A 17,654-nucleotide genomic window follows, 5' to 3' on the forward strand; every position below is an offset into this window, starting at 1 on the left:
TTCTGCTGGAGAGAGATCGAAGTTTTTTCTTGTAACAGTTTCGACTCATCATAAAGTAGCGCAGAGGGTTAATATGTCGGCTGCAAAGAACGTGTTCATGCAGATCACAGAACGGTAATCCTCATTGGTTTGTGTAACATTTCCTATAGACTGATTTACACATATAAGATTCATTGCCTCTGTTAATGTGTGTTTGGTGTAAAGTGCTCTGACACCCTAGAGTTGGTATGAGTAGCGCTATAAAACAAAAGAAATGCATGTGAGAGAGGAGATGTGTAGAGATGAGTTGGAAGGTAGGATGAGGGAATATTTGGAAATGGCAGTCATGGGCGGAGAGGCGCGAAAAAATATTGTCATACCTGCCGCCTCTAACTCTAAAGCTGGCCCTGCCCAGATTCTTTTAGATCCATAAATACAAACGCAATAGGTTTTTGTAGCTCTGGTATTCTAAACTCACGGTTTTGAAGGTGCTTTCATATGTGATAGGGAGGAAAATGGACGATCGGTGAAGTCAAATATTTGTCTAGGATAACAAAATTTGGTCATGCGGCGAAACCAAAAATTAATCCAGGTGTTTCACTTTGGACAAATTAAATACTAAATGGGTATCTATTTGTCTCTCCTTACTACCTTAAATGTTAATGCTTTTGTGATCCATCACCTGTGAAATAAGTTGATATTTCTTTGCCAGGGTTTAAAACTTCTTTCTGTGGATAGTGTTTTTGTACTGTGAGCATGACGAGGCCAGTGAAGATATATCACAATACAAAACAATTTTTTAAACATTGCAGTTCCTAAACTGCAAAGATTCCATCACAATTACAGACCATCATGTATAAGTTGTTTTCTTGTGTAACATCTGCCCTGCTGCACACGCCACTATTGTAATTTATGAATTGTGTATTGTGCAAAGATATGCAGATTCTGTAAACAACGTGCAATCATGTTATATTCCAGCTGCACAATGCAACACAATAGCCTCCTGCAGGGCTTTCATGACTCCACAAACATTTCCAGGTTGTGCAAACATATTAGGTAGAATTAAAAATTTCCTAGCTAACAAAACAGAAAGTTTTAATTCTATTAAGGACTCGGAGGCGAGGATTATGCTGATCTTTCTCCACTTATTACATAGCAGCCATTCAAAGTTAAACAAACCACTATTCCCATGAATCATAGGGAATAACAATACACAAAAACAATAGAGAGTGTCCATGGATAGATAGTCCTCTTCTAATGCACAAATCCAGGGCTCCTAGGAGTATGTAGTCCTCTGTCCCTCTTCAGTCTCCCTCTTTCGTCGCTCTAGGACAGCCAACCCGAAATCCTCATGAGTCTTGTTTGCCGACCTCGTCTGCGGAAGCGAAGCACAATGTAAGCGACAGCAGTGACTACAGATTAAACCTGCCAGGCAGTAAAAACAAAGCATATAACCAAAAGCATATCATAGAAAACTGGAAATCCGTTACTTACCCCATTACGAGAGCGGGAAGGTCACCGCGAAACAGGTACCCTGTGTAGGATAATCCACGCCTCCGAGTCCTCAATAGAATTGAAACTTTCCGTTACGTTAGCAAGGAAATTTTTCATTCTATGTCAGGACCAGAGGCGAGGATTATGCTCGTTTAAAGCTTGCTCACCACAAAATGTGCCATATCCAGCACTGGTTTAAAATAAAACCGCTTAAAGGTGGAGTCGGAAGACCAGTCTGGTGCATTGAGAATGTCTTCCAGACGCGCTTCCAGGGCAAACGCTTTAGAGGCCATGGCCCCTCTGGCAGAATTAGTATCAAATGGGTACCCGCATATCAATACCGGCCTCTTGCATCACCCAACGAACCCAAAGGGCAATGGTGGGGGACGAAACTGCCTTATGAGGTTTCTTGAGGGTGATAAGCGACTGCCGCTCAACTGGGGGACAGAACTCCTCTGACATCTCCTCATATGCCTTAAGACAGGCTACGACACACAGCTTAGGAGAGTCCGGGAATGCCGGGTAAGATATAGAAGTCGTTCCGCACTTCGTCTGCCTCTGGACCGTGAACGTAACCCCGGGAGGGGGAAAAATCCTGCCCGACACGTCCAGGGCTCGAACATCAGAAACGCGCTAGCCAGCTTGGCAGATAACTCCTTCCTGGACAAGAACCTGTTCGGCTGCCAGGACAAAAACAAATTGAGAACCTGATTGACGTCCCACAAGTGTGAATAGCGAGGCTCAGGAGGCAACAAGAGACGAATGCCCCGAAGGAGGCGACAAACCAAAGGGTGCTCACCCACCGGGGAGCCAGCTACCAAAGAATGTCCAGCAGAAATGGCAGAGCGGAAGGTATTAATGGTTCTATAAGACAAAACGTCCTCCGCCAAGGCAGCCAAGAAATTCAGGATAGCCGTCACATCCGCTGCCACGGGATCGAAACTCCTTCGCATACAACAGCGAACCCAGTCTCCATGTGGAGCGGTACCGCTTGAGTGTACCGTCGGCCCAGGCCTTGGACATGAATTTCTCAGCTGTTCCCGAAAGGCCTGGGACTGCCCAACGTCCCTTGTAATCCGCCACGCCATCAGCACCAGGGAGCCCTGAGCGATGAGCGGATGGGGAACCCCGTCGGGACTGAGCAGAAGAGTCGGAAACTGTGGGAGTGGGATTGGAGAATCTCAAGAAAGTTCCAGAAGAACTGGAAACCAAACTTGAGATCTCCAAATTGGCGATATCAGCACTACGTCCGCTGCCTGGCGGCGAACCTGGGCCGAGACCCTCGTTAACATGGCGAACGGGGGAAAGGCATACCCTGTCCCTGCTGTCCAATCCTGCAGTAACGCAACTGTGGCAGTCGCCAAAGGATCCGGTCTCCAGCTGAAGAACCGGGGAATCTGGAAGTCCAAGCGGTAAGTGAAAAGGTCCACTGAGAACGGGCCCCAGAAGCTCCGAAGGTCGGCAAAGACTCCCGCATGAAGCTTCCAAAGGGTTGCGTCGTGAAAATGGCGCAAGTGGAAGTCCGCCACTTGGTTATCCTGGCCTGGAAGATACTCCGCGGTCACCGAGACATGATGGTCCAGGCAGTACTGCCAGAAGTTCGCTGCCAGCTCCGACAGAGCTTGTAGGAGAGTAGGGTCTGCTATCCTATGGTCACCCCAAATTTTTGCTTTTTGCTTCACTGGTTTATGACTTAATGTGGCTGTGGGCCTGCTAATCAGACCCACAGCCTGCTGTTCTCTCTCTAAATTATTGCCAATGCACTCTAGGTGCATTACGAATTGGAACTGGTTCATCTTATTGGCCCCTGTAACAGTGTACCCTAGGTACCCAGGGCATAGGTGTATCCAAGGCCTACCAGGGGCTGCAGCATGTATTGTGCCACCCCTGGCCTGGCCTCCATATTTGACACAACTGGCTGATCACTCAGCTGGGGTAAGTTGGTGTAATCACCTCTTACTTAGGTATAGTATCCCTATATCTAACCCTAACTGGACACATGTTAACCTGTCAGCCACTCCTATGGAAGGCCCCTGCAATCCTGGGTGCAGAGTGCGTGGTTACATGTGAGATGGTGCTCTAGCATGAGCTGAGCCTGTCTGCAGCTGTTGGGAACCACTCCCTTAGCTGTTCCGGGATATTGCAATACCATATACTCTTAAGTGCATTATAATCCTCGTGGTTATATGCTAACTTTGGTTTGGCTTTATCAAAACATGTCGAGTAAGGTGTCATACGATTTGGAATACTATCCCCTCGACAGTTCTGTCGACGGGATAGCATTCCACCCTTCTAGAGGGACACGACATGTGCGTAGCCTTAACCCCGGTTAAAGTTAACCAGAGCCTCAGCATCACAAAATGGATGCTGCCACCACAGACACAAGTCTGACCTCCTGCTGCTGGGAGTCCTTCCAGCGAGGGAGGCTTGGACAAAGGGTTTCCTGCCTTGGGAGGTGCGAGCACCACCTCAGACAGGATTTTGTGTATTGGGTAGGACAGGGCTGAATAGATTGAGACATGCCCGGGGCACACAAGGTGTCCCCGTGCATAAGCCAGTCCAAACCGGTCCTGGGACTTTCCAGACCCAGGCCTGGCGAGGAGCTGGACAAAGGAAAGGGGGTGTAACCGCCCCCCTTCCTGGTCCCACCCAGAGGAGGGACCTAGTAGGTGATCCACCCCTCAGATTGGAAATAAGAGTGGGAGCAGTGCCATAGCACCTCAGATCATCCTGAAATCAACTTGAAACTAAGGAGACGACTGGACTTCGACATTCTGCTGCACAGAAGACTGAAGAGAATCTCCCTTGTGGCCTAGGAGTGGCCACCCTGTGAAAACAGGTACCAACCAGCGAATCGACGTCTGCTTTGCCGCCGCCTCCCGCCGGAGCCCGAGCCCAGAGCCTGATAAGACCCAGACTTCTCACAGCCCGATCCACAGTCCCTGCAAAGAAGGGACCCGTGGAGGCACCGAGAGACGTGGGACCGGACATCTTGGAAGACACCCGAAGAGCTGACTGCGCAGTATCAGAGGCACCCTCGACGTTGTGCTTTGGGGACTGAGAACCCCCACCACTGAGCAGCCCTTGCACCGAAGATCAGCCCCCCAGCATCTCCACGATCTGCGTGGGGCCCTTTTGCATTGTGCCACTCGACGCGCCATTCCGGCCACTAGCCACGTGGTCAGCGGCCATATTGGCGACGAAACCGACGAACTACACTGCGGGTCTGGTTGCTCCAGACTTGCTCTCGCTCCTATAAAAAGGAGCACCCGCTCTGACCTTGCTGGTCCGAGTGATAAGCCTTTTTCAACTCCTGCGTGGCTTGCATTAGCCAAGGCCTGTTTGCTCCGATCAAGTTGCCGACACCGCCAACAGCGAGAAGCCTGCGTGGGACAGCTCGTGACCGACTCCTGGATGTTCTCGACCCCTGGTGTCCACGTAGCTGCAGAGAGAATCTACACCTCAACGCCTGTTTGCACCCGACATCGCCTGGTTCCAATCTGGTTCCACGGTAGTCACTGGCTAGTGACTTTGAACATTGTCCCCTCTGCTTTCAGGTCTTCACATCTTCAGATCCACCCTTGGATCCACCGGAACTCTTCACATCGAGCCGCCTGCAGCTTCTTCAGCTCCAAGCACCATCGACCTGCGTGACGAAACCCGACAATACTTCGACCCTATGCACCCGCGTCCTGTGGGTGAGGTAACTCAGCAACGCCGGTGTCCCCACACTGGTACATACCTCTAGGGCCTGTGTCTTAAGTTTCAGCTTTCTAGGTCACTCGGAAGGTTCCGAACTAACTAACTTTGTACTGTTTACGCACAATAGACTTAACATTGGTGAGTGCGTGCACTTTAAACACTGCACCCGAGTCCCGCGGGCCTTTCCTGACTTAGTCACTGCTAGTCCCGATCAGCTCCAGCAATTCCCAAGGCCCTAGGCCTTTTTCCTTTCCGATTGGTATCTCTTATACCATTTTTTTAGTATATGGTTTAGGTGGCCCCTAGGGCTCATCCATATTGTGCAACTTTTGTGTATTTTAAACTGTCTTGTGTTTAACGCTTGTGCTTCTGTGCTCATAAAGAGTTCAGGGGATATTTGTAGTTAATAAATCTATATATATTTTCAATATATATCTGTGTGGTGTCCTTTCATTTGGTATTCAAGGGGGTTGTGTATGGTAATACAGCTGGCTTCACATGCCTTTCAGAGTTTAGCCTAAGACTGCTTTGTCCACGTTACCACTAGGATAACTGGTCTATAAGGTTGACTTACAACCGATCATCATAAGGGTTGCTTGGCATGATACAAGGTGATCACTAGAACTAGTGAGCATCATATATCAGGCCAACTTCTCACAGAGCTCATGACCGGGTGCCCCCAAGATGGTTGATGTACTGGACAGCCGACACATTGTCCATCTTGTGGAGGACACAGGATTGGACGAAATCCCGGGTCCAGCACTTGATCGCGAAAGAGCCCACCAGGAGCTCCAAACAATTGATGTGCAGTTGCTGCTCCTGTGGAGAACACACACCTCCGTTAGTGAACTCTCCCCACCGCGCGCCCCAGCTGGATCTGCTGGCGTCGGACTCGATAACAAGATCTGATGCGGAACCGAAGATCGCCCGTCCATTCCAGGCTTTGATATTGGCAATCCACCACTGGAGCTCCCCTCTGGCATCGACGGAGGTGGTTACCTTTTGAGAGTAGTACAGACCCATGCGCCGATTGTGGGCCTTGAGGCAGAGGGCCCAGGAAAATCGCCTGGATGGAGGCCGAGAGAAGGCCCACGATCCGGGCAAGTTGCCGGAGGGACAGGCGAGACTGCGTCAGGGCTCTCCTGATCTCGTGACGGATCTTCGTCAGATTCCGGGACGGAAGGCTGAGGGTGGACGCCACTGAGTCGATCACAAACCCTAAAAACACCACCTTCTGAGACGGTAGGAGTGTGGACTTTGCCTCGTTGACCACGAAGCCCAGGCTCTGAAGGAGGTCGACCGCCGTCTGAAGCTGCCACGCCAACGCCCGTGGACACTGAGCCATCAACAGGTTGTCATCCAGGTACACAAGTAAGCGCATACCGGACACTCGCAGGCGCTCGACCACTGGTCGAAGGACCTTGCTAAAACACCAAGGTGCGGAAGACAGGCGAAAGGAAGAGTGGTGAACTCGTGTCCCGCCAGGGAAACTGCAGGAAACGCCTGTGAGGAGGAAAAATGGGGATCGTAAGGTAGGCATCCTTCAGATCGAGGCGCGCCATCCAGTCATTGGGTCGAAGGAGGTCGCGCAGAAGATGGATCCCCTCCATCTTGAAGTGGCGGTACACGAGCCACCCATTAAATTCTCTCAGGTTTTTGACCGGACGCTGAGAACCGTCCGCTTTGCCCACTAAAAAGAGGTTGCTGAGAAAACCTCTGGGATGAGGGAGGGACTCCACAATCACCCCTTTGTCTAGAAGAGAGGCAACCTCTTGGTCGACCAATACGGCGTCTGATGCCGAGAAGGTTAGGGGGCGAGGAGGGACCGGCTGCGTTGGCTCCCCGAGAAACTCTATGTGAAACCCCTGGACAGTCTGCAGAACCCAAGCATCCCCTGTGACAGAAGTCCAGGCCAGGAAAAAAGAGCCAAACGGCCCCCCCACTTTTAGAAGGGAAGAAGGGAGAACACTCGCCAGAAATTGTTGGAGGCTCCACCACCTCGGCTGCCTCGGTGCTTCCCTCGACGTCCCCTGGTCGGGTAAAAGTTGCAGAATCTGGCCTGGTCCTGATATTGTCTGCTGCCGGAGCCTTGCCCCCTGCCCTGAGTAGGACGGCCGGACGTGCGGACCCTGCCTCGTCCGGCCCCCCGGAAACCCCGAAGGCGTAAGACCTTACGGATGGAAGCCTGGGCCCTGTCTAGAGGCGTAAATGTATTAACAATCCTGCCCAACTCTTTAATAAAGGGCTCTCCGAAGAGACCCCCTTCGGCAACGGGGCCAGCCTCCGAATTGGCCAAGTCCCCCAGCTTGGGGTCAACCTTAATGAGTAAGCTCCTGTGCCTTTCAGTAGAAATCACGCAGTTGGCGTTCCCCAGGAAAACCACTACGCATTGGGCCCAGGCTGACAGATTCTCAGGAGATATGAGGGACCCGGGCTGCTTGGCTTCCTCAGCCATGTCCAATATCTTGGTAGCGGGGCCGAGGACATCGAGTAGCTTGTCCTGGCAAGCCCGCCAGGACCTGTCAATACCCCTCTTGGGGTCCTTAACAAATTTCTGAAGAAAGGTGGCCATGCGTGGATCTATCTCCGGGGTCACCGCCACTTTCCCCTCCAATGAAGGTCGGGGACACTCTGCCCTTAGAGAGTTCCTGGCTGTGGCCTCTAACGGCCGGCAGATCCTGCTGGCTACATACTGGGCGACCTTCTCGGAAGGAGCCCAGTCAGATGACCTGGGATGAAGAATATCGTCAGGGTCAAGCATGTCAGAGCAGATATTCTGTGGGTTCGAAGCAGGTTCCGGGCGGGCAAGGCGCCATGGGCGGGAGGGACCCGCCTCGTCGTCCGCCGCGTTATCCCCTGTGGCCGCCGTGCTCACTAAGAACGCCTGCTTAAGGCGGTTAAAAGCATCCAAGTCCACCCCAGACTCCCTGGGACGCTTAGCAGGCGGGGGCTGCGAAGATGGGGGCTGTGAATCTGTGGGATGCCACCGTCGCTGGGCAAAGGAGCAGGGAGAGCTTGGGACGCCCTGGCTAACCTCTCACAAGCCTGCTCAATGCGGCGAGACAGGCATTCCTCTAAAGGAGCCATAGCCTGCTACACCACCTTATGTATAGAATCGTCCACAACGTCGTAAAAATCCTCATCCCATTTGAGGGAAGTGAAGGGATCCTCCTCCTACTGACCATCCTGGTAGGGCTCATCCTGATACTCAGCCATGAGCATGGTAGATGAAGCGCCAGACAGGTAAGTGGGCAATCAACAGAGGGAAAAACACCTCAGATAAGGGGGACTGGTTGTCAGCATAAATGTAAGGTGGGCAGTGCTCTCGTTTATACTGGCCAGAAACCCTTGGACTATCAGCCCTGGTGCAGTAAATATCAAGGGCAGCCTGCCACCAAAATGTGTCCCACTACTGACTCCCTAGGGAGTGCGGAAAGGCCTAGTAAATACGGACCCCCCAGAGGGCGGAAACCACCACTGCCCAAAACTGCCTAACGTCAGACACAGACTCGCTAGAACACAGGCGAGCGTTTGCGGGGCGTAATCAAACAAAGCGCTGCTTGAAAGCAATAAATCAGGCCACAGGCGGGCGTAATGGCAGGCAAGGGCTCAGATCGGCATGCGTCTCCAATTCAGCAATGCGTGGAATGTCGGAGACACACGCAGAACGAGAGGACGCACACCAGCACTCTCTGGCGGCGGGAGGAAGGCGCCGTGGTCCCCCACCACAAGAAACGGCCGTTAGGGAGAGAGAAACGCTCCCACGGCCGAGCGCGAACCGAGTAGCGGTAAACGCGCTCAGAATGAACAGAGCATAACAATCTGAAGCGCTGAGGAAGAAAACGCGCGGCGCGCTCGAGCGCTGACTAAAAGAATCACAGTGTGAACTCAAGTGTGGGAAACATGAATTCATAACACACAATGGAACCACAACTCTAAGGCATAATACCCCAGTAAAACAAGCCAATACTAGGTAAAGCACCACAGATACCAGTCACACAAGCCATAGAGAATAGGAGGCACTTATCTGGCTGCAAGCAGCAAAGAAAGAGAGAGACTGAAGAGGGACTACAAACTCCTAGGAGCCCTGTGAATGGTGCATTGGAAGAGGTCTATCTATCCATGGACACTATATTGTTTTTGTGTATTGTTATTCTCTATGGTTCATGGGAATAGTGGTTTGTTTAACTTTGAATGGCTGCTATGTAATAAAGTGGAGAAAGATCAGCATAACCCTTGCCTCCGGTCCTGACATAGAATTAACTTGTCTGCAACATTTTTTTCCAGATGTTATTGTGTATTTACAGGCCATCCTGTATTAAAAGCAGAACCTATTTTTGTCATGAAACTTTAAGAAGAGCAGCTAGATGTGGGACACTCAGAAGCAAATCTGCCTTTCAAGCCAACACCAGTGCAAGCTGGGACTGAGATGAGAAGGTACTTAATAGAAAGCATCAAACTACATGTCCCAAAATGCAAATTTATATTGACACCAAACGTCAGGAGTTGGGGTGGGGGGCACTTGGAGTGAGGTTTTGACACCAGGTCAAGCAAAGCAGAATGATTTTGCTCTGAGTTTTAAATGCTGCTTCCAGGACGGCAGTTCGGTTAAGTTTCACCAGAGCAGAGGCTGGTGCATGGACTGCCCCCTCCAACCCCCCCTCCTTCCAAGGACACAGCAGAAAAGCTGAGGCTTGTGTAGGAGCTGCCCCCCCCCCCCGGCTTTAGTAATACAAATATAACAAGGGGCACAAGCAGAGCAAAGGAGAATGATTTTGCAACGAGTTTTAAATGCTTCCAGGACGGCAGGAATATTGTGTATTACCCGTCACCTCTTAATCCCTTAATCCCCACTTTCTTCAGGAGCTCTGTGTCAATCTGGGGTAACTGAACTCAAACTATAACAAAGAGAGCCTGTTACCACTGGTGTCCGGGGGCTTCACCTTACTGTGGGGTCCAAGACTGAGCACCAAGTGAACCCCTCACCCCTTGACTCTCAGTAGTGAAGTCGAGCTGTCCAAGACTTACTCAAGGAGAAGGTGCGAGGTTAGAAACCAAGAACTCTCTAAAGTATAAAACTGTTAAATAATTGTACAGCCAGTGTTTTTCCTTGAAAAATGAAACATGTTTTAATCACAAACACACAGCTCAGGACTGTACTCAAAAAATAGAGGGGACAGAAAGGTACACCTAGTTATACTCTGGAGGTTGAGAGGTGGTCCATAGAGACCCTCACGTAGATAGCCATGTCGCCCTGTGGATGAAGATAAAACGACATTTGTACATAGTGCATAGAAGGGCCTTGTACATGATGATTTGAGGCATCGTGTTAATGTTGTGTGAAGCTAGCTGTGTAAACGAAGCAGTTTCAGAGAAACTAATCCAACATTGTCGTGCGCGCAAATCTGTGCAGAAGGTCACGTCAGAAATGTTTGTGAAAAATAGTACAGTTTAAGAAACAAGCAGCTTCGCTACATGGGCTTAATCCAGGCATATAACAGTATTGTGCTGTCACAGGGAACGTGCTGTAGGGCAGTTGTGAATGAGGACAGTTATGCAGTAGGACAGTTATATAATAGGACAGGAGGTTGAATAGGACTTGGTCCTCAGGCTCTCACCGCTCTCTCTGGGTCTGTAGTTAACCCCCCATTCATTCTGGAATGGACTGTGCCAGTTATGGAGCTGTAATGGTACCAAATTCTAGGGTGGTCCCTTCGTACAAGATCTCAGTTCACACTGTACCTTAATTCTAGTTCACTAGAGGGTGTTCTCACTGGACTCGTCAGGGGGCGCCCCTCCAATAGTGCACGCGCTCACACAGAGCTCCTGGGGGCAGCCAGGCTGACTCTGCCTCAACACTACCTTAAGCAGTTATCTCCATTGGTGCACACACTCATGTCTCCAGTCAAGGTGAGGGGCAAGAGAGAGAGCGGTAGACGTGATGGGTAGAGAGAGCGAGAAAGTGGTGATATTGGAGGAGAATAGGAGAGTAGAGCGAACGTGGTAGGAGTGAAAGGAGAGGGAGAAAGAGAGAGAGAAGGGAGTGAGAGATACACTGATGTGGAGAGAAAGGGGGAGAAAGGAAGGAAGTAGAGAAAGCGAGAGATCGAAGAGAGGGATGGTGGGGAGAGTGTGAGTATAAGAGAGACAGAGGGATGAGGTAGAGAGTGGAGAAAGAATGGGATAGTGAAAGAGCGTGGGTGGAGGGAAACAGAGAGAGACTGCCAACAGTCAGTCTACAGGATGAGTGACTGCTCAGATGAAGGAGCTGCACGTCTGAGGGTTGTCCGGCTCCCACCGCCTGTGATGGACTGAGCCTGAGGGGACATTGGCCCCTGGGATTTGATTTAAGGGGACACCATGCTTCTGACCAGCCCAGCTGTACCCTAAGGTGTCTTCTAGGGCGCCTAGGTGTCCCGGCCTGAGAATCATGGCAGCCCAGTTAAGTTTCACCAGAGCAGAGGCTGGTGCATGGACTGCCCCCTCCAAACCCCGCTCCTTCCAAGGACACAGCAGAAAAGCCGAGGCTGGTGTAGGAGCTGCCCCCCGTCTTTAGTAATACGAATATAACAAGGGGCACAAGCAGAGATGCTGCCATCAGTGCCAGTCCCTTGCAGCAGATTGAGAGGACAGTGATAGTTGTATCCACGAGGATTGCACGTTGGGCGCCCCCTGGACCTTAACAATCTGTGTGTCATGTCATTGCAAGGTGAGGTTGACAGTGAGTCAAAAAACCAACAGTGATCTGCTTAGGAGGTGGGGGGTGGGAGTGGTTCCAGAGATGTACCAACTGGAATGGAATTATTACTTCTGGCTTTACTGATGGAATTACTGTCACTGTTATTTATAATGCTCTGCAATGCCCAATGTATGTACCAATTACCTGTCGTGTGCCCTGCTAATGTTATCAATAAAAACACAGAAAAAAATAAAAAACAACAGTGACTATCAGGGGACATTCCTGCCCTAGCATCTTATTCTAAAATTATTAGGTGCACACATCCCTCAACGTCCTTCAATACTGACCTGTAACCCTCTTGCCCTTCTGCACTAGGGGTCCGCACATAACTCTGCCAATCCCCTCAATTCCACCTTGCAGAGACCTCTGTAAAACCAGCCCTGGCAGCTCTACCAGTGTATTAGAATCCTGACATGAAGTTCCGCACCTAAACACGTGATCACTCCATCACAAAAGCTGCCAATGGGTGTTGCACATGTTTACCACGACAGGTGCCAGCGGCACTTACATCCAGTGGTACCCAAATTCAATACCAGCCCTTCCTGGCTCGTCCCGTCTGTGGGTGGTGGGAAGTTATGGAAGAGGACAGCCAGGGGTCGCAGAAGTGGCATGTTACGGATTTAACAGTGGAATGTGCTTCCACCAGTTTTGCCGCTGTTGGTATGAATGCTGTGGCTGTGTGTGGAGACACCCGCTTACACAATGTTTGGGCTGCTGTTGGTGGGGGAACAGTAGGAGTGGTCCCGGGCCAGGGGGGTCTGAGCCTTACATGATGGCTTGATTGTCATGTGATCCAGAGAGGGAAGTGGCCGTCGGACTCAAAGGGGGTTCCAGTGGTGGTTTTTCATTGAGATATCCAGGCCCGCGACAACAGTGCTGATCAGCTTCAGTCAGTGATGAAGGAGAAACCAAGGAAAGAAGTGGAGGAAGAAAGAATTGCATGCCCAAGTTTGAGTGGTCATTGCCAGATTTGATGCTGTCACTTTTGGGGGTAGTTCCCAAGGGAATATTGTTTAATTCACCATTTATCGTGGCCAGAGGGGCATAAGTGATTGGCTGCATGACTCTGGAAGATGCAACAGAGCAGTGTGCTACATTGGTACATACTATTAGTTTTTGGCAGAACAGGTAAACTGTGACATTAACTCAGCATTTCACATAATAACAGTTCATATAGTGGAGATATTTTTGCTATGGATGTTATTTGAAGGGGCAATATATGTAGACAGAGTTTTGTTCATGGGTTGTGCAATTTCTTGTTGAATTTTTCTGCACCTTCTTATAATGGTGTTTGTCAAGAAGAGCTGGTCACAGGCGGATTGCACATTATCTGGATGATTTCTTGTTTGTTGGGAAGGGAGGTTCAGGTAATTAATGACTGAAAAGTGTTGGGCATATTTCAAGACTTGGCAGAAGATTTTAGGGTGCCCCTAGTACCAGAAAAGACACATGGCCCGAGTACTGCTTTGATATTTTTTTCAGAATTGTCACAAAGAAGGTGCAGACGAGGTTGCCAGGCGACAAAGTCCAAGAGATTGTTTTATTGGAAGAGGACGTGTGCAAAGAGAAGAAGTGGGCGCTCCATTAGGTTAAATGTGTGTTGGAGCCTCTCAATTTTGCATGCAGAGTGGTCAGGGCTGGCAGAATATTTTGTACAAGGTTAGGCTTTGCCATGTCAGGGGTGGATTTACTGCACCATATATGGTGAATGACAGTTGCTCTGCGGGCAGATCTGCATGTATGCCAGCATCTGATTGAGAATTTAAACAGCATAAGCATGTTTTTAGCAGAAGAGTAGACAAATTGACATGTGCAGATTTTGTCTGAGCAAGAGGCCTTTGGTTGTCGCTTGTTCTGGGATGGATGGTGGTGCAGAACAATGACTTTTTCACTGGTGGTTGCTTTGGTGGTGTTTTGTATGGAACTGATGAACAGAAGAGTAACGTTCAACGTGGATAACATATCAGTGGTGAAGTTGGTTAACAGAAGCGAATGATTTGAGGGTTTTGCAGCTCTTGTGGAAGGTTAGGTAGAGTTATGTGCATGTCAATATTGCTTTTTGAGCAATGCATGTCCCTGAAATGAGCTATGACTTTGCTGACACTTTATCTTGTTTGCAGTGAAGGAGGTTTCGAAGTTTGGCCCTAGGACTTGAAGAAAAGAAGACTAAGTTGCCACAGGTCATCTGGTCACTGGGGCAACGAGCACGCTGGAACTTGTTGAACAATCTGTATCAGAAACTACTAGATGAACCTACTGACAGGCTTGATGGGAGTTTTAAAATGGTCGGGGCAGGAAGAAAGGGGGGGTGATAAAGATGGTTTGGAACTGAGTAACGAGGACTTCATGCATTTTCGATTATCTTTGATTGTCGGGGGCTTATCAGCTGTTACCATTGCTGGGAACTAGGGAGGTTGGTCATTCTTTGTGAAGTTATTTTAGGGATATGACCCGGCGACTGGGAACCTGATGAGGCGAGTACTAGCGGGTTGGTCAAAAGTGAATGGAAGAAAATCTAAGCTATGGGAACCCATTTCATTTTACTTGTTGACGAGGTTACTCTGGCTGGTGGGGTTTTGCTGTTATGGCAAATTTGAAGTTGAAATCTTTTGTCTTTACCAGTTATGGATGTTTTTATGGTGTCTGGATTGTTGGGCTCAAAGAACAGGTCAGGTGTAAAAAGATAAGAGGTAGGTTGGAAGATGTGTTTTTGAAAAAATGTGTTAGGTGTTGCAAAAAGATCAGAGAGGACTAAGGAGATGGCTTGTGTTGAAGACTGGGCTCGTGACCGAGGTAGGTAGACTTTTGAGAATTTGTACATGTTTGTGAGATGAGGTTGTTTAATCTACTAATGGTGAGAGAGTGACTGCAGCCAATCTTTTTGGAATATTGAGAAAACCATTGGTTTACTTGGGATTGAATGTGAAGGGCTTTGGCATGTGCTGTTTACAGACTGATACTGCATCTGAGGCAGCAACGGTTGGGACGTCAGACTGAGGACATAAAGAGGGTTGAGAGATGACGGTCCGGACATTGTGAGAGGTACATACAAGGGTAGGACTTCAGACCGAGGACATAAAGAGGGGTGAGAGATGACGGTCCGGACGTTTTGAGAGGTACATACGAGGTTAGGACTTCGGACTGAGGACATATAGAGGGTTTATAGAGGACGGTCTGGGCATTGTGAGAGGTACATATGAGGTTTAGACTTCAGACTAATGATATAAAGAGGATTGAGAGATGACGGTCCGGGCATTGTGAGAGGTACATACGAGGGTAGGACTTCAGACTGAGGACATAAAGAGGATTGAGAGATGCCGGTCCGGGCGTTGTGAGAGGTACATACGAGGTTAGGACTTCAGACTGAGGACATAAAGAGGATTGAGAGATGACGGTCCGGGTGTTGTGAGAGGTACATACGAGGTTAGGACTTCAGACTGAGGACATAAAGAGGGTTGAGAGATGACGGTCCGGGTGTTGTGAGAGGTACATACGAGGTTAGGACTTCAGACTGAGGACATAAAGAGGATTAAGAGATGATGGTCCAGGCGTCGTGAGAGGTACATATGAAGTTAGGACTTCAGACTGAGGACATAAAGAGGGTTGAGAGACGACGGTCCCGGCGTCGTGAGAGGTACATACGAGGTGCAGACTTCAGACTGAGGACATAAAGAGGATAAAGGGATGGCGGTCAAGGCTATCTGGTTTTTAAGGCATGGCCGGTTTTGGTTATAATATTTTAGTTTTAGTCTCGGTTGTATACAAGGCCCATTGTTATGTTATGTAATATGAATTTATTGCGCGCACAGCTACTCGTGTGTGTCTCGGAGCGCGACCCGCAAGGTGCGGCAGTGGGCTTCAGGTAAATGAGTTTTCTTTTTTTTCTTGAATACATCTGGGTCCTGGATGGTACGCAGGACCAGAGGAAGAGCATTCCATGCAACCGCTGCTTTCACTGAAAAAGAGCTGCCACCTATCCTCTGACGCTTATAGCGAGGTGCCTGGGTGAAGCATTAGGACGAAGAGCGCAGGGAGAGTGTGGGAACATAAAAGGATAAACACCTCTGCAGGTAAAGAGGGCCACACCTGTAGAGCGCACGGTGGGCCAAGGTCAGAAGTTTAAATTTCACTGTGGCTGCCATGGGCAGCCCGTAAAGAGAGCGAGAGAGCACAGCTGAAGATGCACACTATCCCTGGCTGACAAACCCGATAAAAGTCTGGCTGCAGAATTTTGGACCACCTGTGACTTCTTCAACAGGTAGCCCGGGATACCAGCAAAAATGGCATTGGCATAATCAAGCCGAGATAAGATCAACGTACACGTGATCGTTTCCCTCGCTGTAAGCGGCAGAAGGGGAAAGAATCTTCTAAAAGATTTAAGCAGGCTGAAACAGCCGGCCAGCTTCTTGATGTGTACTGAAAAGGAAAGGCCTTCATCAAACCAAACCCCCCATATTTTTTACTGGCTTTCCAGTTGAAGATGGTAGTGGGTACTCGGGAGGCCAGAGCTGCTCTCTAAAGTTAAGGGAGAATATGCTAAACAGCAGAATCTCTTATTTCCCTTAATTGCATTTGAGCTGTGCCTCCGCCAGCCATTTGAAGATAGATGAAAGGCAATGTTGGACCAGTAGTACGGAGTCCGCGCCTTTGTCCCAGGTAAAAAGCAGCTGGGTGTCATCCGCGTATGCCAACACCTTAGCCCCCAGCTCCACTGCCAGAAAAAGCAGAGGAGTCGCATATATATTAAGTAGGAGGGGACTAAGGGAGGATCCCTGCGGGACACCCTTTGTTACCGGCTGAGGGTAAGAGGATGATGGTGGAATCCAGATCTGCTCGGAACGCCCTTACAGAAAGGATCAAAACCAGCCCCACACAGTTCCTGACAGACCAATCTTGGCCAGACGTGACAAAAGAAGTGAGTGCGGGACCGTGTCAACCGCAGCTGAGAGGTCGAGCAAGATCAGCGCAGCCCTCCCGCCTGCGTCCAGACAGTCCCGAATAGCCTCCGCCACCTCAACCAGCACCATTTCTGTGCTGTGGGACACCCGGAACCCAGATTGAGCTGGATGTAATAGTGCCTCCTTTTCCACAAAGTTGGTGAGCTGATTGTTTACCACCTTCTCACACACCTTTGCCAATGCAGGGAGGAGGGAGATAGGCCTGTAATTCCCAGGACAAAGTGGATCCAATGACTGCTTTTTCAGGAGGAGCAGGATCTTAGCCTCCTTCCAAGCCAGAGGAACCACCGCTTTCTGGAGGGATAAATTATTGAGGGAAGTCACTTCTGCGTTAGCGACCTCAGCTACTGCGGCCAGAATCCTAGCAGGACAAGGGTCCGAAGGTGAGCCTGACTTTAGACCTATAAGGATTTTAAGACATTCCAGAGGATCAACTGGCCTGAATTCTGACAGTGAGTGGCCTATATAAAGCGGTTGACACTCCGGAGGTGCCTCCGAATGGATACTGCATGGGGTAAATGCTGCTTGAATTGCCAGGATCTTGTCCCTAAAGAAGCGAGAGAGGCTGTTGCACCAAGAAGGAAAGATGACAACACACTTGCTTAGGCAACAGGAGACATGAAACTCTGAACAATCACCTAGATTACCTTAGAGTTATTGTTAGGGGATTCAATGCGGGCTGAGTAGAATTGCCCTTTAGCCAACTTGATTGCTGCGTAGTATGAATCGTGACGTGGGTCGTAGGGCATTCCTTGGTTCAATGGGTTGCACAGTTCACTGGT

This window comes from Lissotriton vulgaris, unplaced genomic scaffold (genome assembly GCF_964263255.1).
Source record: "Lissotriton vulgaris unplaced genomic scaffold, aLisVul1.2 SCAFFOLD_815, whole genome shotgun sequence".
Taxonomy (NCBI): Eukaryota; Metazoa; Chordata; class Amphibia; order Caudata; family Salamandridae; genus Lissotriton; species Lissotriton vulgaris.